Source organism: Onychostoma macrolepis, chromosome 21, assembly GCF_012432095.1.
Source record: "Onychostoma macrolepis isolate SWU-2019 chromosome 21, ASM1243209v1, whole genome shotgun sequence".
NCBI classification, from domain to species: Eukaryota; Metazoa; Chordata; class Actinopteri; order Cypriniformes; family Cyprinidae; genus Onychostoma; species Onychostoma macrolepis.
Window position 1 is genome coordinate 21,307,264 of NC_081175.1, and position 27,083 is coordinate 21,334,346.

The 27,083-nt window shown below is 37.4% G+C and overlaps 1 long non-coding RNA gene across 3 annotated transcripts; it reads left to right on the forward strand.

Annotated features, from left to right (window-relative positions):
- Positions 1 to 868: 868 nt before the first annotated feature.
- Positions 869 to 27,083, forward strand: LOC131528213 (uncharacterized). Of its 3 annotated transcripts, XR_009267819.1 has the most exons (13): positions 869 to 1,208; positions 1,353 to 1,564; positions 2,143 to 2,200; positions 2,684 to 2,782; positions 2,881 to 5,440; positions 5,533 to 5,612; positions 6,631 to 6,790; positions 7,001 to 7,188; positions 10,418 to 10,592; positions 14,927 to 15,070; positions 21,476 to 21,671; positions 21,773 to 22,030; positions 24,824 to 27,083. It is a non-coding gene; the product is annotated as an uncharacterized LOC131528213 (long non-coding RNA). The 3 variants fall into 3 exon arrangements; XR_009267818.1 differs by having other exon boundaries at positions 21,476 to 22,030; XR_009267820.1 differs by lacking the exons at positions 21,476 to 21,671; positions 21,773 to 22,030 and having other exon boundaries at positions 871 to 1,208.

Consider the following 27,083-nt stretch of genomic DNA (forward strand, 5'->3'; position numbering starts at 1 on the left):
AATCACACATTTGCCTGTTTTTAAATTTGCTCAGTCCAATAGGCTACCATTACACAGTCCCGTCATAGACGAATATGGAGTACTACCAAGTTATAAAAGTATTTTTTCCTCTGGTCACGTCTTATCTTGCCTAGGGCACCAGGAGAGCCAGTGCTGCCCCCTCAAAAAAATAGGTGCATGATGCCTCAGGATAATATTAAGTGCAGTCTTGCATTGAATATCCTATTTCCCACTGTAATGCACATTACAGAAATAAAATAATATTCAACAGCATTTCATATTTAGTAGTTCACCCAAAAATGAAAACGGTCATTTAGGTAGGCCTCCTTACACTCATATAATTCCAAACCTGTGTGACTGTCTTTGTGCAACACAACAGTTATTTTGTAATAATAAGAAAAGGTCAGTAAACGATGACAGGATTTTAATTTTTGGCTAAACTATTCCGGTAAATGGAAGAAACTGACCCAATCGCTTGATCTAGCGATCTCTCAGCAAGTCTTTTGCCTAAAACGATCAATTTTTGTTGTGAATGGAGCATTCATGTTTTCACCTGAAGTTCCAGCGTGATTTGGACAACATGTGGCTCTTCCAAAATGTTGGTGCTAACCAGGTCACTAACTGTGCTTTAGAGCAGGTTTACTTTGCCTGTCAATGACGCCTCCACGACATTGATTTGCACTCACGGCCTGCGCAGAAGACACACACTCATATCGATTAGCTGTCTGTATTCCATTCCTCAGAAATCAATGCTGTTTGTGGCTTTGCCATTCTACAATGATATATATTTTTTTTGTGTGTGAAGCGATTGGTGTTAAAGACAGCATTCTAATATTGTCTGAGGTAAAGTTTAACGCGTCGTGGGCGGGTCGGTTTAATGAGGTGGGCGGAGTCTGCGTTAAACGTGCCATCGCGTTCGCCAATGATAAATAGCTTTGCCGTTGCGCGGCTGTTGTTTATACCAGCAGAAGCTCAATGACTCATGATGACACATTGTGAGTAAGCGCATTTGTGCCCAAAAACAACAAACAACGCGGCTGTTCTCATTTAGACCCAATTGAAGCGCTCGTTCCACTGCTTGGTGATGGAATGACCTGTTAGACGAAATCTGTTCAACATTTACTCCAAGTGTGCATTCATATCTTTTTCATCTGCTATAAATGGATTTGTTTGCTGTGGAACTACATAAATTCCCCTCGAAGTTCAAGGTAACTTCATCCGGAGGCGTAAAGTTTGCGTGGAGAAATATATATGTTTTATAATACAGTTTTTACCATTTGGTGGCTCCACGCAGTTGCGTGAAGCTCCTTTAGGGGGCAGTACAGCTTCACATTGATTTCCCTGTTTGATAGTGAAGCATTGTGGACCTCAGCCCAGATGTGATCAACTGGAAAAAAGAAGTGCACCTACTCTGAGCTACAAGGACGACACAAACCTGGCAGAGGCCCCCTGTGCTCCCTCCTGCCCTGCCTTATGCCCACCTGCGTGCCCATCTGCAGAAGAGCCCCGCCAGTTGTTCTGTTTGTGTGCCAGGGTGAATCAAGCCCATCGGCTCCACTCCCAGGTGTGTATCTGGCTGTGTCCCCCTCCTCAACCCCCCCTGAGAGCATAGCACTAGCCTTCCTGGGAGGAACTAGTGATCAGATGTCCAAAAGTCCACTTGCTGTATTATGGTTTATGAAAAGGAATGGAACCAGATTGTGTGCTGGCTAGTCCAAATACAGTTTTGGCTTCAGAGCTTTGAAAAATGAACCATTTCTTAACTTAAATGCAATGCAGTATTTATGTCATATATGTATATGCAATATACAATTGCAATGACAGATATGTACTTGTATACTTGTTTCCCCCCCTAAACAATATGCCTTTCAAACCACATGCCTAAATGTCTAAAATGACCTTTAAGTCAACATGAAATCAAAATTGAGCCGATTTACTTTAACACTTTCCTGCTCTTATTGTGCACAGTGCAATGTTAACTAATATCCAAAAACATACTGATGCATTGATTTAGGTTCGGTTTAATTATTTAGTTTAATGTATTTAGTTTTTCTAAGGAATACAAAATAATTTTTTTTTTTTTTAAATGTTGCAATATCAGTTTAATGTCGAATTTAAGGTCTTTTGTGTTTTGGTCTATAGGTTTGTGCCGTGCTAAGTTATGGAAATGCCAATTTGTGAGGACCCTGCTGAAAACCAGGTTGGTGGTTTAGTTAATCTTGCATCAAGACCAGCTTGCCCCAAGGTGGCCAAAAACCCTCTAAAACCTTTAAAGCAGTCTAACTAGTTTGGCCAGGTGGAGACCAGCTAACCAATCTTATGTTTTTTTTTTTCATATGTCAGAGGAATACTGGAGACTCTTAATTTTGGCAATTCTTTCATTTTATTAATTAATTAATTTTTTATTAATTTTAAAATCAATGGACGTTCGGATATGCATAGCAAATAAAATAAATGAGCAGCCCTGAATGATACACTCAAGCTAATGAAAATTGAGTATCACTATATCTAAAAAGCTCATTTGGTGAAATAGTACATTAAATGATAACTCCTGTGTGTGGAGACATTTTAGAGCACCTGTGGCCCTGCTAAACTATTTCCGTACATGGTGTCTTTTCTGAAGTAGGTACTAATGAGTGGTTTAAAAGCATGCTTTTAATAGATTTCTTTTCTTGCTTCATAGTTACAGATGAAGATCCCCTGTGGGGACATGCCACATTTAGCATCTTTGCACATCCACGAGTTCCCTGAGCGATGACGCATGCCAGGCCTTGTGTGAAAGGTAAACTTAAGTTCTGGTAGTTCGGTCATAAAGGGTTGATGATTTAATGAGAGGTGCATTGATCCAGCTTCATTTCGTTTTGAATTTTTAATCAATAGTCATGGCTGGAGGGAGATAATAAAGATGAGGCTAATTAATGAGACTGGTAATGGGCAGGATCTCCACAGTGGATCATTCCTGTTTGAGGACCCAGCTGTTCTGATGGACGAGCATGCTAAGCTTTGATACCGAGGAATGGAAGGAAGGGATTACTGCCGGAAACAGGACCTTGGCTGCTCCGAGTGCTACTTGACCTTGAGTAATGTCATACTTTATGAACTGTGCCAAAGTGAAACTCTGGTTCACCAACTGCGATGCCTCTCAAAATCAGTGTCTGAAGAAATGAGGAAATTGAGAAAAATTAGCCGTAATTTCTGAAGCTGAAACTTTGAAAATGTCATAAATGGGTGCTTATTGAATGTGACATTGATTAGCCGAGGGAGCAATAGAGAAAGATGATGGACTGTTTCATTAATTATACAATTTTATGACATTCAGAATTACACTGATGTAATGGTGGAATGCATTTGATTGAATGGATAATGTTTTCTTTTTATTTTTGATGGTGGATTATAAGTCTTCTAACTAAATGTACCGTTTTAATTATTCGTTTTTAGGTAGATGCAGATGGTGGGGTGGGGAGGTTTTAATTTCTCGTAACAACCAGAGGCACAGTTCTACTGATGCATTTTAATTTTAAGTCAGGCCATGTACTATAATTAAGGCATAGCTCACCCAGAACTTAAAATTTTGTCATTTACAGTTGGTTAAAAATATACACAAACTTGAATGAGATTTGAGAGCTGAGGCAGAGAATGTTATCAGTGAATGAATTTCAGCTTAAAAGGTTGGTTCATTCAAAAATGAAAATTTTGTTATAATTATTCACCCTCATGTCATTCCAAAAGAATTTCATTCTTCATATGAAGTGATTCTGTCTCTTTAGGAGATGTGGAGTAAACAGCTCAGTTCATATGGGTTAGATTTATAATATTTTTATGAACATTTTGAAAGTTTTGGTGGAATGGACTTTCAATGTATGCAGTGAAATCTCTCAGATTTAATCAAAATATCTTAATTTGTGTTTTGAAGATGAATGAAAGTCTAATGGGTTTGGATCAACAAGTGGGTGAGGAAATGGTAATATTTCATTTTTAACACTTGAATTTTACTTTTGTGCTCAGCAGAAGAGATGCAACTCTAAATGAGGGTAAATAACGACTGAATTGTATTTTTTCGGTGAACTGTGCCTTTAATGACAGAAGCGGTTTTGAATAAGCTGTCAATTCTAAAATTATTGTTTCTGATTTCTTTGTTTGAAACTAACGGTCAGACTTGTAACATCACAGGGCTGCTTAAACCACTCCGATTCGAAGGTTTCCCGCCATCGCAAGAGTGACCTCCCATCTGCCGAGTCGTGTCTGAGGGGAACTTGTCTGTCCTTGCTGGGTAACAAATGACCCTGACACACCAGAGACTCTGTGCTTGCACCTGCTTAACTTTTCTCACCCGTCTGTCTCCCATCGCGCCAGACTGACAAAGCTCAGGGCCCTGTGGGCTCCAGACGATTCTTTTCGGACCGAGTGGCGCGCTAGCAGGCGAGAGCGGCTTACTCTGGCTTTGGCAGCATCTGTCAGCTCTGGGGTTGGTACAGCCCTTGGGGGGATGATAGACTTGCTTATAAATAACCCTGAAATGAATTAAAAGAGATAAAGAGGCGCCTGTTGCCGAGGAGACGGAGAGCTCTCCATTTTGGCTGGAGGGCACGACGGGGGTGTCGGGACAGGGCGATACGGTCGAGAGGGAGCGGGAGGTATAATTGAAACATTGCGCCATGGCAGAGTGGCCTTTGGTGTGATTGATACCGTTTTAGACTACTCCTGTTCGCCCGGGCTCCGGGGGATTTACCTGAGGCAGAGAAGGGAAGGGAAGGGGGGATGCTTAGGTGGCTCATCCGGGTTTGGCAGAAAATTGGTACAATCCATCAAGCACCAGATTTAACGAACGCTGAAACCGGGCCGCCCGGCAAAGGATTCTTATTTAAGGCAGTGAACCAGGAAACGCGCGAGGGGCATGGACTGGTGTGGGTCTATCAATCAGCCAGTCAGCTCCTTTATTCAACAAGCGAGCGACAGCCCCTGAGGCCAGTGCATGGGGTTCCGGCTTGTTGGCCTTGCAACACTCTCCCTGAAGGGAAGTGGTGGGAAGTGAATGCGAAAGAGAGGTGGAGAGAGTTTTGGGGAGGGGGACAAGAAGAGGAGACGCATCAGGGCTTGGCCGTGTCCCCTGATGAGCTAGCATGCTTCATCTTTCTTGCGCGTGGACCTGGAACTGCGGCTTGATGGGATTTTCAGCACTGTGGCCTCCATGCCTCGCTGGCGAGCGGTCGGGGGGCCTAAGGCCAGACTCTCGAGCTCTGCGGCAAAGCGCTGATGCCCTCTCTGAGTCTCGGACTCCCTTAACACTGCGCCACCTTTGCCTGAACTTGCAGAAGAAAATCCAGAGCACAGGATTTAATAGCTCTGCAAGAGTGAGAAATGAAATGCAACTTCACATTTTCAGCGGTTGTAGAATGCAAAAGCATGGCTGAAACCCAGGGGCTCAAACTCAAATTACCTGGTGGGTTGAATAGATATAAGTGTTTTTACAACCATGAATTTGAACTTTATAACGTTTTTGGTGCAGTTGTTGAGTCATTATTGCATGGACAGATGTTTTCAAGTTCCTCGCAGATCAGACAGGTAGCAATTGCAGGAAGCGACCAGTCATCAGAAACTGGTTTTAGGTTCTGGTAAGAAGATTTTGTCCATGTTTTATTCTGTAATAATATCACTATCATTAAATCCCAAACCACAATGCAGAGACTAAAAAACAAATTGCGGGATGCATTTAAAGATAAGCTATTTAACTCTTTGGTTGGTAATTATGCATGTTTAGCCATGTTCTGCAGTATTTAAAGTAGGGGTGCACAAAATATATATGGGTACAGTTATCATCCGATGCAAGATTATTTTAATTTAGCCAAATCAATTGATGTTGGATTTTTAATTATGCTCCTTTAATCTATTTTTACATTTAAATTACCTGTGGCATCATGTTACACTAACTTATAATGTCTAACCTTTAAAAACCCTAATAATTTAATAACACTGTTAAATGTAATCTTTAGCAAATCTCAAAATTAATATACATTTTTTCTGCTGTGTATTGTAATGTGACACCTCCAATCAATATTAGTATTTGAAATGAGAGATTTTGTTTAAAATTTTTTAGACAAAATAGTATATTATTTTAATATTAGCCATATATCAGTTATTGGCCATAACAAGAGATTCATCATATCCGACAGAATTTTAATGTCATTTCTAATTTCAAGACAAAATGAAATAAAAACGACCTTGTTAGTACTATTATCAGTACTAATATTATATTATAGTAAATAAAGAATAGTAAATGATTATTATTTACTTTATTAGTCCAGGGCTGCGTTTCCCAAAAGCGTTGTAAGCTTAAGTACATCGTAGACCCATTGAAACCAATGGAGCTACAGTCAACTTAGGCTTATGATCCTTTTGGGAAACGCAGCCCAGGTTTCTTGCCTTATTGCAGACAATTCATAACTGGATGTAATTTCAGAAAAAACGGTTGTTTTCATAGGATGTTTTCATTAACCCCTCCTCTCCAGTCAGTTCCTGATGTTAACTTTAAGACAACAGTTTGAGACTTAACACCAATGCAACTATAAAAACACTGCGTCTTTGGCAGAAAACATTCGGTTGAAGTACTGTTTTGATTAATGCCTGTTTTAGGATGGTGTTGGTGGAACTCGTACATTCTGGAGGATGAATTGCAGAGCGACGCTAAGAGGACACCTGCATGCCTTGTGGCACGGGGCAGAAAATGGACCTGTTCTATTTTCTTCCCTCCCTTTGTCCCTGGATCCCTCCTCTTTCTTCATTCCCTGAGAAGGTTACATTTTTTTCTTCTATTTATCTATTGTATAGATTTTTCCACCATCTTCTGTTCAGACAAAATGCCGCCCACTAAGAAACCGTGGAGTAAACATCGTTTCATAGCTTAGCCTGAAAGGCGGGAAGGAGGCGAGCGAGGAGAGACAGAGAGGGCGGTGCACTTGCAGACACACAAAATCAATGCTGATCAATGTTTTATATCACCAAGATGCTGCTCCTCTCGACCTGCTACGGCTGGGAAAAAACCCCACCTCCCAATCATCTCTTCTACAGGAGGGCGTCAAGTCCCTCTGGTGTTTTACCCAGAGTTCAATAACCCACTCCACCCTCAATCAAGAGTGAGAAAAGAGGACAACAATAAGGAGAAGCTGAGGACACTCAACAGGCATGTAGAAGGTTGGTCCAAGTTTGTCCATTGATAATAACTAATATTAAGCATATAGTATGTCAGTGAATCACATACATCAACATTTGCTGAGAAAACCTTTCAAACCATGATAAAATATTTTTATATTGTTTGATCTTTTTCTATATTTATGAATATAAGTTTGTCCACAGGGTCCGTTTAGTTCTGTCCAAGGTAAATATAGAGGCCACTTTATATTAATATGAAAACTTATATGAAGACTATATTTTAAAAGGTAATTTTCAGCAGTCATTACTTAAGTCTTTAGTGGCATGATCCTTCTGAAATTATTCTAATATGATGATTTGAGAGACATTTCTCACAGTTATGCTGCTTAATATTTTTGTGAACAAAGTATTTTTGCTGAACTCAATTTCAGTGACCCCAAACTTTTAAACGGTAGTGTGTATATAATTAGAATTTGGGAAGGAAACTCTTTGAATGATCATGAAAACATTGCAAAACATCAATGCAATTCAAAAAAGCTAAATCTTTTCTTTTTTTTCTCAATAATTGATTTATTTGGCTTTTCCACAACTATCTCAAGCTGTTGTCAGATCACCTAGCACTTATTTAATTATAAAAAGCTCATGATATTATTCCAAAAAAACCCAAAAAACATTCACATGCAGAAAAATATCTTTGGCCATTGCTTTGTCTTGTTTTTTAGCATCTATTGGCATGAACAGCACATTTTTATGACGGTGTGTCAAGTTTAAAAACTGTGCACTCTGTTGCGCTATATCTAGTTGTTTTTGAAATCAAGAGCATGCCTTAGTTAGTCATATTATATTAAAATATTCAGCTGATCGCCCTACTAATAATATGAACTAAATTTTACGGTGTCTGCATTATTAGACAATGCTGTTATTTATTTATGATTGTCCTTTGGTGAAGGAGTTTGGCCTTATCTGTTAACAAGTGCACACACGCGCGGTGAGGAAGGAGGGAACGTGATTGGTTTTGGCGATATGTGGAAAACATGTATTGCATTCACAGATAGAGTTGGAGTATCCAGTAAGGAATATTACAGACCAAAAAGATAAGGTGTAGCACAATTTGTGTAGCGCTGCAAGCTTCGCTGTTAACACCCATAAATAAATAAATAAACAAAAGATCCAAGATATCCCATGTAATTTTCTGCCCGCCTGTGTTAAAGAGATGGAGCGTGCGTGTTGTGTAAATGGCCCAATATACTACCAAGACACTAAAATTCAATACCGTCTCCCCTCACACAGTAAACAGTATTTTTTAAAAGCATGACCAGCAAACACAGAGACAAGCAAATTTAATCCAGAGTTTTTTAACAGGTCTGAGTGGATCGATACCGCAATCCCTTAGACGCACAGAGCATTTCTAAAGCGACAACAACAGCAGGAAATAATGATACTTGGGGAAAAAAAGGAGCAACTGTCAGAATAGAGGCTGGCACATCGGCGATGGTGTCTGTTCTCTCTAATTAATTTTCTCAGAAATGGAGACAAAGTGTGCCAGAGTTTTATTTCCATGCCCAGCACAAGAAGCTAATGAGTTTCCTACTGAGCAAAGCTGAAGATAACCAGGAAGGGGGCTGCGGGGGGAGGAACACATGCATACCATTCCAACTTAATGTGCTTCTCAAATGAATTTCCTATCAGCTCAACTTGTGCCATAATGGTGATTTTTTTTATAGCTCATGGAGCTTGAGCAGTGGTGAATTGTGTTGCGGATGGTGCACGGGAGATAAAAACCTTAGGTTGCTTGTGAAACAATGCAAATTGGGAAATGTGCGAACTCTGTGTACTGGAACTGCTGTTGTTGTTTGTTGTCATGCAAGTCCAAAAAACAGGAAATGCAGAAATTCACAAGCATTTAAAGGGATGGTACACCCCTAAAAAATGAAATTTCTGTATTTTTTTTCAGTAAACAATGATTTAAATTTTATTTCATTCCTCCTTGAAAGCAATCATATGGCTACGTCAGGCTTGGTGTATGGGCCACCATGTCCACGTCACAAAACAAAACAGTTTTAGTAAGTACTTTTTGAACAAAGTACTGTAATATAAAGATTAAAATGAAAAATTAAATTAACTACAAAAAATAACATTGAAAAATATATACAGTATTGTAATGTCTTATAAACTAAGTATGAATTTTTGCAGTCCGGTAATGAGATTTTAACTTTAATAATCCTAATAAAAAAATGTAAATTACTGTTAAATGTATTTATTATTATTATTATTATTATTATTATTATTATTGTGAGTGATTCATCAATTTCAGTATTTTCTTCCAAAATTTACTATATATTTTTATTTAAAACAAAAACTTACTTAAATACTACTGTGAAGTTTAAATAAATTTACTGTATAAAATATAAAATAAATTATTATTTGCATTCCAGTAAAGAGTTTTTAACTTTTATTATTATTATTATTATAACGTATTCTTATTAGTAGTAGTAGTAGTAGTTGTTGTTGTTGTTTTATTTTTTAAATTTGGATATTTGGATGAAATATGACGTTTTCTTGACATGTTTCTTGGATTCAACCAATAAAACAAAAACCTCTTTCACCAGAAGCTCTCACCAGATGTTGTCAGGGCACCTAGCATTTTTTGTTGTTGTTCATTATAAAAAGCTGATGGTATTACTCAAAAAAATGGCTTGTGGTTGTTTTGTTTCCATCTTAGCTGCAGCCCCATGCAGTTCCCTCCCTCTTCCACTTCCTGTGGAGAAACTTTCTATAGCCAGACCTTGATTTATGTCTCGGGCTTTGCAGGCCAAACAAAGGTTCAGCGGCACAGGGGATCGATGGGCAAGCCACGAAATAAAAGGCAACAGACTTAGCAATGACTTCAGCGCTGCATACTGAGTGAGCATCTCTCAGCTGAGACGGCGCCCTCCGTGGGCATACGCTGATTTGATGAGGCTTTAATAAGCACTCTGGAAACACTCTGAGTTTAATGAATGATTCAGTCGTTCTGATGGCTAAGATGATGTGTTTTTATATTATTATTATATCTAATAAGACCGTAAGACAGTGCTAGATCACATTGTGACTGTATCCCCTTTTCCTGCTTTGCCAGTATGTGACGCTGATTAAGTCAGAACGTGGTTGTCCTGTCTGCAAACTGATTATTGCAAGTTGGACAGTGGTGCCCACCCCATAATGTATGACGTGCCATCATCCATCCATCTGTCTGATTGTCTCCCTCTTTCTCCACCTTGTTTATTTTTAGGTAAACGCCAATGGGTGGGATTCGCATGCTGATGGAATGACGGTTGTCAGGCGGATTAAAACTAAAGATGAACCATGTGGGAGTTTCCTCCAAAGAGCCTGTGGATAAATCTCATTAGCATACCTGCTCCGTGGACAGCTGTAAATTTAACGAATGACGTGCTGGAGAGGATGAGGTTGGTTGAAAGCAGAGGGTGAATAAGCAGGCAGACGCAACACCATAGTGCCACTAAGACCCCACCTGCCCACAATTAATCATTTGAATAGCACTCTGCTAGTTTTCATGCCATCTCCAAGGCCTCCGAAACCATTAAACATCTGGTCTCGATATGATGTTTGATCTTTCTTCATTGATGATCATTAGAAAGTAGCTGTTTACTATAATAACACACACACACACACACACACACACATATATATGTGACCCTGGACCACAAAACCATCTCTTAAGTAGCAAGGGTATATTTGTAGCAATAGCCAACAATACATTGTATGGGTCAAAATGATTGACTTTTCTTTTATGCCAAAAATCAGTCATGGCCTAATGGTTAGAGAGTCGGACTTGTAACCCGAAGGTTGCGGATTCGAGTCTCAGGTCCAGCAGGGATTGTCGGTGGGGGGAGTGAATTTACAGTGCTCTCTTCCACCCTCAAGACCCCTGAGCAAGGCACCAAACCCCAAACTGCTCCCCGGGCGCCGCAGCATTAGCTGCCCACTGCTCTGGGTGTGTGTTCACAGTGTGTGTGTTTGTTCACTTCTCACTGCTGTGTGTGTGCAGTTGGATGGGTTAAATGCAGAGCACAAATTCCAAGGCCACACGTCCTTTGCTTCCCTTCCCTTCCCTTCATGTTCCATGAAGATATGAATAAGAAATGATATTATTTATCCTTTCCTGATTTTTTTTTTTTTGTTGTTGTGTATATCTTGTAGCAAATCAGCTCAAAAGGGAAATGTAACTTCAACTAATCTGTTTGTCCAGCGAACATTCAGTGTAACTTCATATCAACTCTAAGAAAGGATATTTCCGTGGCCACAGAAAATACTTTCCTATTAATGCATTAGAGCATGTAGCAAGGGTCAAAATCGTAGACATTAATTTGCAAGGCAGAACCAGAAACTCATGTTATTTGTGCACACAACTTTTATTAAATAAATGCTAACATGCATAACTAATCTAAACAAACAAACGAATAAACATACACTCACGCGTACATACAAAGGGGAGCTAAAGTGGATGAATGAAGCTAATAGAGAAACCAGAGACCGCAGTTATGGAAAAATGAATCAGAACCACCTGAGTTAAAAACCATCAGTGCTGTTTTACAAGGGGTTTACCGCTTATACTAAACCTCTGCTTCGTTTAGTTAAATGTACGGTACTTGCATTGCCTTGGTCGTTGAACAAGTGTCTGGATGCAGTCTCGGATGAAAGTTCTGATGGTTTGAAGGTTTGGTGGTGTTGGAGTTGGAGTTGGAGTTGGAGTTCAAGTTCTTCTGGGTTTGAAGGGTGATGAAGTCCAAAAGATGTTATTCTGGCTCGGTGGTGATTGGGAGTTTCTTCCCAGGTAGAAAGTGAAAAAGAGCTAAGATAGCGATCTGCTGAGATCCGAGGATCTTTGGTTGAATGGAAAGTCAAGGCCGCAAAAACTTAAGGGTTGCTGAGGAGCTCACATCCTCCTCATCCTCTTAGGATCTAAAAGAACCGTAGACTGGCAGGCGGGTCACTGATGTGAGCGTTTTATCTGCTCTAGAGGTCACACCTCTGGGGTGTCAAAGAGCCAATGGTGACTTTCAATTTTGGAGGGAAAGTTTACGACTCTTTGTCTCTGAACATGGTAATTTGCATATGTAATTTGCCTGCGGTTAATGCAAAAACTACTAAAGATTCTTAGGACACTAATATGTTGCATATGTATCAATCAACATATAATATACACTCTCAATTAGATAATCTGAAGACAATTGATAGAGTCCAAACATGGTATAAGTGAGGTGATATTAACTAGTGATCTATCATAAGCATGAATAAAACGGTATACAAGGAGGTAGTAATCATACACAAAGACATGGAGATATGCATGATAGGAAAGTCATAGAAAAATTTGTCTATGAATTAATGAAAGACGTCATTTCCTATAGCAGTATGTCGGTTTTAGAGAGAACTGAGTAGGGAGGAAGATTCGCTCTACATACTTTTAGGTCGTAAAGTTGATCTGATCTGGCTGAGGTGTTCTGGCCAGGAGATCGTTCACAGACATACTGGCACCCAGTATGTGTATTGGGTGAGGAGTCTGTGACTATTTGTTAATCTAATGAATTGATTTGTTAAATCTAATGAAAAATTGTGTGTCTGATTGGTCCAAATGCTATAATCTCATATTAAATGGTTTTAGATCTTAGAAGGCAACAAATAGTAAATTAAATGCATACAGTTTTTATTTATTTTTAAAAAGTTATCCAACGCCTAGAGCATTCAATCATATTATTTATTTATTAAATATATAAATCTATCTATCTATCTATCTATCTATCGACATACATCATCTATGTTCATAACCGAATGTATAGAAGTTTAGACGTTTTTAATCTTAACGCCCTTTTCATTATGTAGTTTAATATAGTATTCTGCTAAAATAAATATGCTTTGTTTTCTTTATCATATGTCAGCAGCCAGTGTTTGATAAAAAGCTTAACAAAATCTATTAAACATTTGGCATACCAAAATTCAAGTTCTAACAACAAGACTAAACTTCCTTTTTTTGTTGTTTAAAAAGCACAAGTTAATTTAATTGAAAAATTTCCCCTAATTGAATTAAGCTAATTAAAAACATATTCTTTTTGAGTACATTTGATGTAATTTGTGTTTGTTTTCATGAGATTTTTCCCCTTTCAATTTCCTGCTCTCATTCAGACCCCTTGCTGCACAACACAAACATCTGTTGTAGTTTTCTTTTGTTCACTCAACATAATTAAAGCTGCTTATTGAGTGAGGGAGAGTACGGGATACACAAACGGTCAATCTGTACAGCTGATAATGGAGGTTGAAGTTGGAGCCAAGTAGGCTTGCATTTACGAGGAATTTGTTGTATAAAGGAAAAGCTGGAGAAAAAAGCACCATTCTGTTTCGCCGTACATCTCCTTAGAGATGAACGGCCTGCCAGGCTGCCCGTGATGGCCTGGGCCAAGGTGCCATATTGTAGCAATTGGTCCTGCACGCTGGTGGCTGTCACTTAGCTCTGCGTGTGTGACAGCCTGAGCTCTCTGTCTGTCTGCCAGGCCTCCCCACACACCCCACCCCCCCATCCATCTGCTTTCGGACCCTCTGAGATGGCACCTTGCGCCCAGAGACTTAGCTCGCTATGCTTCCCATGACTGCGTTATATATTGAACGAACCGCTCCAAACTCAGTTCCTCTCCCGTTGTGCCACATTGCCCCAGTTGCTCTGAACAGAATCCACCTCACCCTGCTTTCCTGAAAGTTGCCCACCTGTGGTCCCTAAAAAGACGGGTCCAAGGGATCTAGGTTTAGCTGATGAGTTGGCTCTTGCTGGTTGATGCTGTAACTACACCATCTGGGGGGCAAGCAGCATGATTCCCCATTGACAGGCATTCAAAAAATGACATGCCTTTTTTTATTTTATTTTTTTTTTTAACAAACAACACATATTGCTAGTATTTTGTGCTATATGATAGTAGAAAAATGACAGAAACAGTTCATAAATATATAATAGTTTTTTTGTGTTCCAACCAGTGCTATTTTAGTATAATTGAGGTATCATTAAAGTTTTAAATGATATTTTGAATCAGTTTTTATTTTTATATTTTTGTCATTTTTGTACTTCTTTTTAGTAGTTTTATTCCTTTTTTTATTTCAGTTTTATTTATTTTAGTGCAATTTTAGTACAATTTAAGCTAAATAAAACAGCCTTTACAACTAGCTGAAATATATATATATTTTAAATATTAATTTTATTTCAGTTAACGTTTACTTTAGTTCAAGTAAGGATTTTTATGTTTTTAATTTTAGTTTCAGTTTTAGTTAATTATTATAACCCTGGTTCCAGCAACATGTGGGTGAGTTAATGATGACAATCTTCAATTTTTCAATGAACTATCCACTCAAAAGCATGAAATGTACTTTTTGATGTACACTATTTGGAAGTTTGGGATCAATGAGATTGAATTTCTTTTAATAATGAGATTTAATTTTTAATGAGATTTTAATGTTTTTAATGATTTAAAAAAAAAAGAAATGCTTTAATTGTTTTTTTTCTTTCACCAAGCCTGCATTTATTTGATCAAAAATACAGAAAAAGCAGTAATATTGTTCAATAATGTTACTATTAAGAATAACTGTTTTCTATTTTATTTATTTTAAATTGTTATTTATTCCTGTGATAGCAAAGGTGAATTTTCAGCAGTTTTTACTCCAGTCTTTTCCTTTAAAAAACAAAAACAAAATTGCTGATCCCAATCTATGTCTAATCTGTCTTTTGTCTTTCATATCACAGGTCATCTGAAGAGTTTGGGACTGTTTGCATCTTTATTGTGCCAGCAGCAAATCAGCATTGCTGGTTCGAGCTCAGCTTGGAATGATCCGGCGGGATTGTCCTTGTCTGTTAAATGACTGCTTACTTTCATCAAAAGCTGATGAGGTACTTTGCAATGGCTTTGGTCCACATTAACTGGCCATGTTTGATGATGTTGTATCAGGGCGAGCAGAAAATTGGAATACTTTGTAAATGAATTGAAACCTCAATAAGAGGGTTTCTTTGTTCATGCCATCGTGAATCCAGCCACATTATTTGTGTCAGAGCAAAGCATATCATCTCCAGAGTTAAAGAGAGTGACTCAGACAGTAAGTATTGCCAGAATTCAACACTCGCTCAGTTTCTGAGCAGCTATTTTCCAGGCTGTCTGCTGGTCGCCCGTGCCAATGAAAGACTCTGGTCTGCAGCATGCAAGCCATTTAATGAGAGTTCTGTGCTGATCTGAGCACAAATGAGCCAGGGGAAGTTTGATGTGCCACTCAAAACCGGTTTTCCATCATTATCTAAATCTAGCATAAAACCCCCCATAACTTTGAGGCTCAAATTAGTTTTAGAGAATTTTTTGCTCATTAATGTCATGTCAGTCTGCAAGATGTATCCGAAAGATAAATGAGGAAATGGAAATTGTACAGCACAAAGGACCGCTCTGTTGAGAGATGCCGGGTGTTGCCGTTGACTTTTCACACTCGTGTTTTAGTAAGCCTTCCAAATAACCTTTTTGTAAAACTTACTTTCTTCCTCAATTAATTCCAGGATGTTGAATATTTAGATGATACCTGTCCGTGGCACTGTGACCTAACACTTTGTGTTCAAAAAGGTCATAAATATCTTTAGAATTGAGAATCTGTCTTGGGGATTATGCCGGCTCGGAAAAGTAATTAGTTGCACCATAGATGTATTGCGGAACGACTTTGCAAGGGAACTAAGAAGCTTTTGGGGCTCCAATTAAAACTTCATAGGAAACTCAGATCTGTACGTTACATTTAGAGAGCGAGAGAAAAGACACCAGGTAGGGGAAGATAAGGTTGATTTGCATACGTTCTAAATATACTGCATGTACAGTCGGTGCTGAGGTTGTTGGGTTTGCGGTTGCGCAGTACGTTTTCGCTGCATGATTTTGAGGTCTTTGAGTACATTGTGATGTGTAAAAGGAGGCAGATGTTATTTCAGACATCGTTTGCTTTTCATTATGTTTTCCAGGAAGAAAGTGAATAGACTATTGACATTAATGAGCTAGGTCATCCGCAACCACTTGTGAAGCTGTGCAGGGAATATTGACCTATACAGTGTAAAGGTCAATGATTGATGCTCGGAAAGTTTCTTGAAATGAGCAGTAAGATATATATATATATATATATATATATGTGGCGTCCAGAAGTGTGAGACGGCATTGAAAATCTGACAAATAACCAGTTAATGTTTTGAGAAAAATTAAAACAAGGAAAAATGTATAATAACATAAAAGTACAATACAAAATGTAATTTTAACAATATGTACACTACTGATCAATCAGTGTTCTTTTCTTTTCTTTCCAAGAAATTAATAAAAAATTAACTTCTATTCAGCAAGGATGCATTACATTGATCAGAAGTGACAGTAAAGATATTTAAAGTATAGTGTTATAAAATGTTTGCATTTCAGATAAAAGTAAAAGAATTGAAGTATTTTTGTCCACAAAAATATTAAAGGAATAGTTCACCCAAAAATGAAAATTCTGTCATTAATTACTCACCCTCATGTCGTTCCAAACCCGTAAGACCTTCGTTTATCTTCAGAACACAAATTAAAATATTTTTGATGAATTTTCGAGAGCTTTCTGGTCCATGTGACATCAGTGGTTCAAGCAGAATTTTATGAAGCTACGAGAATACTTTTGTGTGCAAAGAAAACTAAAATAACGACTTTATTAAACAATTCATCTCCGCGTCACCCTATTGCGCCATTTTGGAGAGTATTACATACGTAAACAACGTATGCTGTTCTGTGTCAGCAGCACCACGTATGGAACGACATGAGGGTGAGTAATTAATGACAGAATTTCATTTTTGGGTAAACTATCCCTTTAAGCAGTGCAACATGTTTTCAATATTGATAATAATCACCGAACATTGATAATAAGCAGCAAATCAGCATATTAGAATGCTTTCTGAAGGGTCACGTTACACTGAAGACTGGAGTAATGATGTTCAAAATTCAGCTTTGCATCACAGGACTAAATTGTGTTTTATTAGCATTTTGTAATTAAGTGTATTCAGTGTAATAATATTTTATAATATTAATATTCGACTGCATTTTTGATCAAATAAATGCAGTTTTTTTTAAAGAATTAATGAAGTTTTGATAAAAAGTTTAACATAATGTCTTTCAAAAACATTTTTAAAAATCTTACCGACCACAAACTTTTTAGCTGTAGTGTATAAAAGTATATTTAAGACTACACTATTTCTAGGTCACACTCAATTTTTTTTTTAAAAATCTGTAAAAGTAGGGCACAATGTACTGTATAACTTTAAATAATTTTTTCGTATTTTTTTTCCTGTGTTTTACAAGGATTTAGAATTTTATAGTGCATTGCGTTGTGTATTAGAATTAACGGAATGTCCGTAAAATTAATGGATATAATGTCTTGTGTAATGAGCTGTCAGTACCTTTTCTGATGTTTTATAGATTCCTTTTTTTTACAGTGCACTAGTGATTTTCATTTATTGCTATTTGGATCATTTTCAAATTATGCTGGATAATATGATCATCAGTGTTTACCAAGAATATTGTAGAATATACAAAGGAATACTGGAATGCATGCAAAATATTCCGTTTAATTATTCTGATTATATAGTTGAATTAAAAATGAAAAACAAATAAATTAAAAACAATATAAAAAATGTGATTAAAGACTTCTGGATTCCACTGTTTCTTTCCCAATTAAATTGTGCACTAAATCTTCTGCTCATTTTGCAATCTTCGCCAAGATGTGAAGCAGTAAAATGTTCAAAATGTAACTGAATTAGATTAGCCATTTGTTAGCCAAACCCTTAGCCGTTCTCTGTTTACCCCGAGCACCTCCACTTCCTGATTTAGTGTTTAGCTGCAGTTCTCATACACTGTATTCTAATGGAAATGCAGTAATTAATTCAGGCAGACAAGGAACTTGTAAGGATGTTTAGTCTCTTGTTCAGCAAGAAACAAAATCACTACTTTATCAGCTCACTCTCTTTAACAAGTTGAGCCAGAACCAATTTATTCAAGAGTAACTCTGACAAGGAAAAACTTACAGCGGTATGTGTGAAAAAGAAGCTAGAAAAATGCATGTGCAGATGCATGCAGCAGCTCAAGAGGTTTCCTAGAGGAACTGAGTTGGAGTTCTAAAGATGTCACACAAACCAAGATGTTTCAAAGGAGCCACGACAGGCGAGATACAATAATGTCCAATAATCGGACAGAAGAACCAAAGGTGGCGCAATTTAGGATCAAAGGAGTGGCGAAAAATTGGAGATAATCATTCCATCTTAGGTTTGATACAGAGGGATCACACCAGGAGTGTGGAAGTGTTTACGCTCACACTAATCAGTATCCATCAAGAGCTGGCCCTGAGCTACAGCGCTGGCCTCTTTGCTTCGTGAGAAGGTTTCAGCCACTGGAATCACTGGTAGAGGGTCTTTGATCATTGCTACACTAAGCACACAACCTACTGCCCTCAAATAACCTTTTTCAGTTTTCCGATACTGTTACTTCCTTCATTTCAACATTTCCACGTCCTTAAGGCTTTGAAATGACCACTGTAAACTTTTCTATTAATACTGCAACTCCTTTGTTTCGGTTTTAGGCCACAGAGCTGCTACTGTTGCACAAGATGTTCTCTCCCAACTTCTGTCCCAGAAGATCATACACTGGTGTAGGATTTACTTTAAAACAATTTTTCCTTAGAAATTGCTAGTAAATTTCACAAATAATTACAAGGAAATGCAAGTAACACATTGAATTAAAGTTCGACGCTCTGGAGTATAGAGAGTAAAATAGTATTTTCTTTAAATGTTTAATACGAAACATAAAATGTTAAATACATATCACACAAATGATATATTAACAAACCCCTCTTTAAAAACTTAAAAAGTTTGGTGTATTTTTGTGCTACTGAAGTGTAGAGATTTCTGGCACAGTGTATGAAAGAAACTCATTTTGAGAAAACTGCTTTTAAAGATATGTATTATAATTGAAATCGACAGAACTGGAGGCTTTCTTTCCACTAGTCTGAAAGAAGACGAGTTATAAAAGCAAAAAAATTGCCTATAAAATCTCAAAATTGACCAGTGCATGAAAAAACTGTTTTTGCCTGTAGCGTCTTGCCTTAAAAGAATAGTTCACCGAAAAATGAACAATTGCCAAAACATTTACACACCCTCAGGCCATCTGAGATGTAGATGAGTTTGTTTCTTCATCAGAACAGATTTGGAGAAATTTATCATGACATCACTCCCTCACCAATTGATCCTCTGCAGTGAATGGGTGCCGTCAGAATGAGAGTCCAAACAACTGATAAAGACATCTCAGTAATCCACACAACTCCAGTTCATCAGTTAACCTCTTGTAAAGTGAAAAACTGCATGTTTGTAATAAACAAATCCATCATAAAGGCATTTTTACTTTAAACAGGCCCTTCTGGATGGTTCTTGATCTGTGCATATTTCTCTCCTGATTCAGACAAGATGAGTTTTTCACTAGAGAAAACAGACTCATGCTTTAGCCAGAAGCAACGGTTTGAAGTAAAAAAATATATATATTACAAACATGCAGCTTTCCGCTTTACAAGATGGACTGGAGTCGTGTGGATTACTGTGACTCTCATTCTGACGGCACCCATTCACTGCAGAGTATCCACTGGTGCAAATCTGTTCTGATGAAGAAACAAACTCATTTACATGTTGAATGGCCTAAGGGTGTGTACATTTCTGGTAAATTTTCATTTTTGCGTGAGCTATTCCTTTAAAATACTATCCCATACAGTACACAACATACTAACATAACCACACATTATCAATGATTAATTGGTACAAAAATCATTCAGTGCCTCAAAATGTACAGTCACTGCCTCACAATATTTGGGAGGTTTATGTTGCTCTCTGAGCAGTAAGAATATGGCTAATATATTCCAGAAAGGGTTTGTGCTAAATGACAAGCAGTGCCCCCCTTTCCTGCAGCTCTCTGGCAGTCAGGGGATCGGTGGTCCATGCCTGGCTTTATTATGCCACAGTGTGTGCGGCTGCCTCCCACCGCACTTCATTAGTTCCCTGTGATACTTAAGAGCAAACACACAGACTCGGCAGTAGCGCTAAATAAAACAGCTCTGTGAGGGCGGGGGGCATCTGAGCAGTCTGTAGAAGCCCAGGATCAATTGGCCCATGCTGGCTTCGTACATTTGACGTCTTTCCTTGTTTTCAGGCTCTTTCAAAAGAATTGTCCACCAGCGACTCTGAAATTGAGATGATTTTAGGCACACAAAAGCTCTTTCACCTGCTGAGAAACATAAGAGATGCATAAGAGTCAGCTGAAGGAATGCAAATCAGTTCCTTGAAAGGGTTTGCATTCAGTTAAATGGTTTCGTATTGAAAATATTCAGTTTCTATGCTGTTATAATGCAAATGTAACCCTGAAAGGAAAAACGCAGACAAAAAAACCACACAGGGGTTTGGTAACAATGGGCAAAGGTCGGTGTCCGGTTTGAAGGGAAGGTAAATAAATCTAATTTCTTCAAGGTTAATGGTAACAAGCAATAATGGTAACAAATACAAAAATGTATTTGGTGTCAAAGACACCGAAGGTGATTTGTCACAGAAATATAGGCCCTGGATGTAAAATAAAACTGCACTATTTCCCCCCCCAGATTTAGATTTATTTATTTTCTTAAAATTTGAAAACTAACTAGCTTCGAGGACATCTATAATATATGCTATTTTACTTCTAAATGTTCACAAAATATATATTTTTAAATGATATACACATTTAAAATCTTTTGGAAAACCAGATGATATAAATATGAATTTATAAGAAATATAAATACATTTAAATAACAACACATCAGTGTTATTATAGTTAACTAAAACAAAAATTAAAACCATAAAAAAAGAAAGAAACTGTTACTTGAAATAAAATAAACATAAACTGAAATAAAATATGAAAACTTTTTTTTTTTTTTTTTTTATGTCAAGGCAACATTTCTCAGTTTAATTTAGTTTAACTTAATTTACCAAAGCAACAAACTGAAATTAAAATAACAAACAAACTGAAAAAAACTAAAAATGATGAAATCACACAACAAAATTACTAAAACTTTAAAATGAAAATTAAATGGAAAATATATAAACTAGTGCAATATTCACATTTGTGAAATCTTTTTATCAAATAACCCATTTAAAAAAAATTCTGAATCACGTACAAGTGTTTTATTTTAATTATACTTTTTTCAGGATTTCTATCGCAATCTCACAAACTCCCTGCTGTTGTTTCATTTTCAGACTGTTCATATGACTTCAGAACACCTATGGGGAAATATAGGGTTTGTGTCTTGTGGACCAGTTTTATGATCCTTCTCTATAGTGCTTCTGCATCGTCTTTGAAGTGTGAGAGCCTCAGCTCCAGTGGAGACTAATTGCACAGAGAAGCGCAGTAAAGCTCTTTGAAAAAATCATACAGGTTTGGAGCGTCATGCGGGTGAGTAAATGATGACACAGTTTTCATTTTTGCGTAAACTATTCCTTTTAAATCCACCTCGGATCTCACCGTGAATGAATTTCACTGTGTGATTTCATCAGGGATGCAGGCCTGCTGCTGTTCTCTCCCTTTTCACTCTCACTGAAGCCCCAGACAGAAGCTCCCTGGAGACTTTCGCTTCCTGTTTAAACCTGACACAAATTCCATGTCACAATGCCCAGAGTGACGGCGCTTGCAGGCACAAAAGCAAATATTTCCGTTCCTGGTCGTACCCAACCCCCTCTACACGTCCCCACCGACACCTGAACCCTCCCTTTCCTCACCAGTTCCAGCACTGCAAGCCAGCCATTTGTCACAAAGTAATTATAGAATTATCGATTGGCGAGCAATTAACAGTCCCTCCCTCTTCACTATTCCCCCCTCCCTTTCTTTTAATTTGCAGTCAGACTGGCAAGAGCAAAAAAGCTTTAGGAGTAACACATTTAATCCCTTTGGGATTTCTCTACAGTCTTCAGATTAATAGCGGGACGGGGACAAAAGGCCTTTTTTTTGCCTGCTGTTTCCTGCTCTGTCTGGCTGCATGTCTCCAGGCCCTGGCTCTCCCCGACAGCGTCTCTCATGCCTCCTACAGTCTTGCGTCGAAAAGCTCCTCGTATTAGCATTGTGATGAGATGTACTGTCGGATATCTGCTGAATTTGATAAACTCTGAGAGCGGTGCAATATAAAGGAATGAGCCGCTGTAACTTCCTGAGGGTGTGTAATCCAACTGACCGTTTTGATCATTCCGAGAGAAAGTGCGGGGGATTGTGTTAAATTGCATTGTGAATGCAGAGCAATCAAAGTTCACTTTATTCTGACATTTGCATAATTTCAAATGTTTTTGCCTGTTATAGGTTACCATGCAGAGGTAATGATGACATGCAACGAGATGTGCTGCATTTTCTATTTATAAGAATGACAAGTATTTAAAAAAACTATACTCTGAAACTCAAATGTTTTCTAATAATGAAAATGAATTTTTTTCCCCCTTATAAATGTATTTATTTTCTTTCTTTTTAAGTAATCTTGACTTTTGAGTACTTATTATTATTATTATTAATAACAACCTCTATTTATTTATTTTTGTAATATTGACTGAGCACTTCATGATTATTATTATTAATAATAATTAAAATGATCATAAAAATAAATAAATTTAATGATTGATTGAAGTATTGAATATAATAATAATAATAATAAAACACTACAACTTAACACTTATAACAACTTAATAACAACTAATACCAACTTAAACAAGACTGTCAAAACTCGGATCCATTTTTTAAGGGCAGGGACAGTATGATTTCAAAAACAATGGTGTTCTTTGTTTCTCTGTTAATTTTGGATCCATCAAAGGAGGTTCAAATTGGTTTCTTTTAACAAGAATTCAGGTTTAAAAACACTAAGAATCAGTGTATTCACTAGAGAAAAAGCATTAATACACCACATAGTTTCTGTACATGTCATAAAAATGCCATGCCATGAAAGTGATACAATTAAAAAAACAAAAACAAAACAAAACAATTTTTTTTTTTTTTTTTTTTTACTTGGCAAGGGATTTTTTGAATGCTGAGGCAGGAAATTACTCTATCTCTGTGTATATGCATTGATATATAAAGCATGGAGAAACTTATTCCAAATTCATATAAAAGGGATATTCAGAAGATGTTTAAAGTGAGATATCAGTACATCTAACATGACTTAAAATAAGGATGAAAAAACAAAGATGCATATTTTCTTTTCTCAGTAGCCTGTAACGCCTACTCACACTTTTTCAGTCATGCCCAGATCAGCATGCAAAGAGCCAGCTAAGACTCTGGAAGCCCAAGTGCTGGCAGATATTAAGACTGGGATCGATTTCATGGAACATCACCTTGGTAACATATGGCCACAGCTGAGGAAGTTGATTTCCTTTCTGTCGTCCTTTATAACTCCAGTCTTTTCTTTTTTCCCCCCAAGTGTTTCATAGCTTTCACTTTTTTTCTTAATCCCTCATTTTGGCAGCCCAAGATGTGTTAGGTTTTATTCCATAGACAATGCATACATTAACTACAAAAACATTTCCACATTTGTCTTAATGTGTCTGCTTGTATGTTTATGTTGTGGCATTTTTGCACTGATAAACATCTCCTTTCATATTACGTATTGTAAAAATCAATACTTTCATATTCATTGTAAAAATCCAAAGCGTGTGAAGAAAGACCTTATCAGTATAATACAATATCCCCTCACACAGCATCGCATACCCACGGTCGGGACACACTAACAAACATGCAGCCAAAATATTTCCACCATTGCCACCTGATAAATGAGAAATTTTTCAATATCCAGGAAGCTGATTACCAATTTACCGCTGTCAACTTCCATCTCTGCACCAATAAGGACGTTCTCTCAATGCATATGCCATCTCAGAGAATATTTCTGCACATATTGGAAATGTGCTCTCTCAGCTAATGTAATAGAACCCAATAGCTGGTGTGATTTTTAGCTTTCTGATTAATATGATGTCATGTACAACACTCTAAACAAGCTGCTGAGGAAATGCAGAGCGTGACAGGATTGCAGACGGCTGGGGTCATTTTGAATGTGCTATAGACTTGGCGGGAACGATGTGAATAACGGTAGCGGATGGTTGCAAATACACTGATGGATGCTAATTCATATTCTTAGTGGGTTTTTTGTTGTTGCCTGAATTCTCGTTAAATGAAAACAACTCAAACCTCTTTTGATGGACACAAAATTAACCACGGAACAAAGAACCCAGGACTGCGTTCACACCGCCCCTGCAGTCCCTGAGTTTTTTAGCTGTTTTAAGTAGTATTGTTTACAATTATTATTATTAATAATATAAATAATAATGGAATAATAGAAAAAAAACAAAACAAATTATTTGGAAATACAAATAAATTGCATTATTATTGTTATCATCCTACAATTCACTTATTTGCTATCATAAATTATAATTATTTACATGTATTACAAGTCTAGGTGAAAACCTTAGTTTAGTAGTAAATGTGTCTGCTTATTCAGATGATTCCGGTTCCTTCCAGTGATTTGCACTTTGTTGATTGTCTAGAATTAAAATGGTCTTTGTTCTTGTTCTTTTATGCAGTTTTTTGGTGCAATGAGCTGAATCACCCTCTGTCAGACCTTCTGAGGACGGATGGAAGAGGACTTCTGGATGCTGGTGGGCTGGGTTCATCTCCGAAACTGAGAGGATATGAAGCAGTGGAGCTGGTTTTGTTCCAGTCGGGTCAGGTCCCAGGTGTGTCGCCCCCTCATCTGTCTACTCCTCTCTTCCTCCTCGTTTTCCTCCTCCATTCCACCAAAGGCCTCATTTTCTGCATGATTAGGCCTCCACCTGTCCTGCTCTTGGCCCCTGGCCCTCGCCTGGGCTCCAACACACCGTCAATTAACACCAGCTAGTTTTTAGCTGAGTCACACCAAAATGAAACTGAAAAGGGAGAATAAAATTCAAATATGAAGTTGAAAGACTGGTAGAAGAATAATGCATTCATTTAGTTATACATGTGATTTTTGTGTGGCTTTATTGAACTCTTCTCTTTAGCAGCAAACATGGTGGCTTTCTAAACATAAATTGTGTTATTTGCAAGTAAACATGCATTTGGTAATTATTTTTTTCAGTTCCATCTCTGATTAATTTGATATTGAAACCTGTCCATGTAATGCATAATAACCCTCATATTGCCAAAATATCATTTAGGCATCTTTTGGCCCGCAACCAAATTACTAGAGAATGAAAGGACCTGTGCCAGGCCTTTAATTTCACCCCTGTAAAATGAACCAATGAGCCAAATAATCTGGCTGGCCCTCATTGTTGCAAATGTGACACCTGTTGTAAGTGGCACGACTTAGAAGTGCCAAAACACTTTTGTTGATTCGCTTAGTCTTATCATTCTGATTTGTTGCGGTAAACAAGCAACCAGATAAATGAGAACAACAGTACCCTTTTTTTAAGCAAAGACAGATGGTCTTGTCAAAGTTACACTTGTTTGTCAAAGAAGCTAAGAGAACTAGTGTTATCAGGTTACTGAAATGATAAGAGATTGCAAATTTATTGATATGTCATATTTAACATTCTAAGTCTTCAAAAGTTTTGTGGGAGGGAGAGAGCAAAATGTGAGTCAAATACAAAACTTGAGTAACATTTGCATTGGAAAAAGGTTGCGTTTTATTGTATGACACTTGAGGACCAGGCGTTGACATTTCCAGTAGTGACTTTAATTTCTTGACATGAAGCTATTTTATTGCTTTAAAAGACAACAAATACAGTGCATAAGTTGTATGGTTATAGGGTTTTATTTTTCTTCTTTTTGGAGTTTGACAGAAGAACATTCGGCCTAAGAAGTCCTTTTGTGTTCAATGGATTTAGGACAACATGAGGGTGAGTAAATAATGACAGAATTTTGTGAACTAGTCCAAAATAAAGGTTGAAGATGAGGTTAGAAAAAGTTTGGGATAGTTTAAGGAGATAATTAATAACTAATTAGTGAGTGAAATTACTTTAAGATGAATTAGATGCTATTTAAACCATTTAATTAAAGTGTTTTGCGAATCAGTAAAAGGCGGGGCCACCGACATCAATTGTCTTCTATCTACTCAAAGAGTTTCTCTCAAAGGAAGTTCCACCTGTCAGTGAAGTAAATTAAATGCTACTTATCTGCGTTGTTGCCTTGAAAGCTGTTTATCTTTCGTCTGCAATTCCAATCAGCTCGGTTTGTCTTGCTTATCGTCAAAATTAAACATGCACAGAAATATTAAAAGGTCATTTGCCTTAATGAAGCCATAAATAATTAAGCTCACTTATAATGCGAATGGCGAAAAGAAGATTAGAAGTGATTTTAACACGAGATAAGAGCAAGAAAACAAATTCATCAAAGATGAAATCCCAACTTGGCCCAACACTAAAGTTCACCTCTGTTTATGCCTGTTATTGTCCATTAATGAGCAAAATGCATGTTATGTAACTGTCATTAGAATTCAACATAATCTTTGTCATTATTGTTATAGTCTTAAACATACAATACGTTTATGTAACCTTTTCACCAGCCACCAACGGAGGGCGATGTTTCCCATGAAATGCAATGCAATGAGGCTAAATGGAAAGAATAAATCAATAAAGTTGTTTCCCCTGCTCATAAACTGCTTCCATATTACCATACCTTCATAAAATGTACTCAAATTGTTGATGAATTCCATATTTCGTGACTGTTGATGATGTATGTTCTGTATTTATGGAGGTGTGAAGCATAAATAGGTTCTCGTGTTGACCTGCATTTTTTTTTTTTAGCCATGATGTATAACAACAACCATGAAATAATGTATTGTATGATATCATTAAACAACTTCAG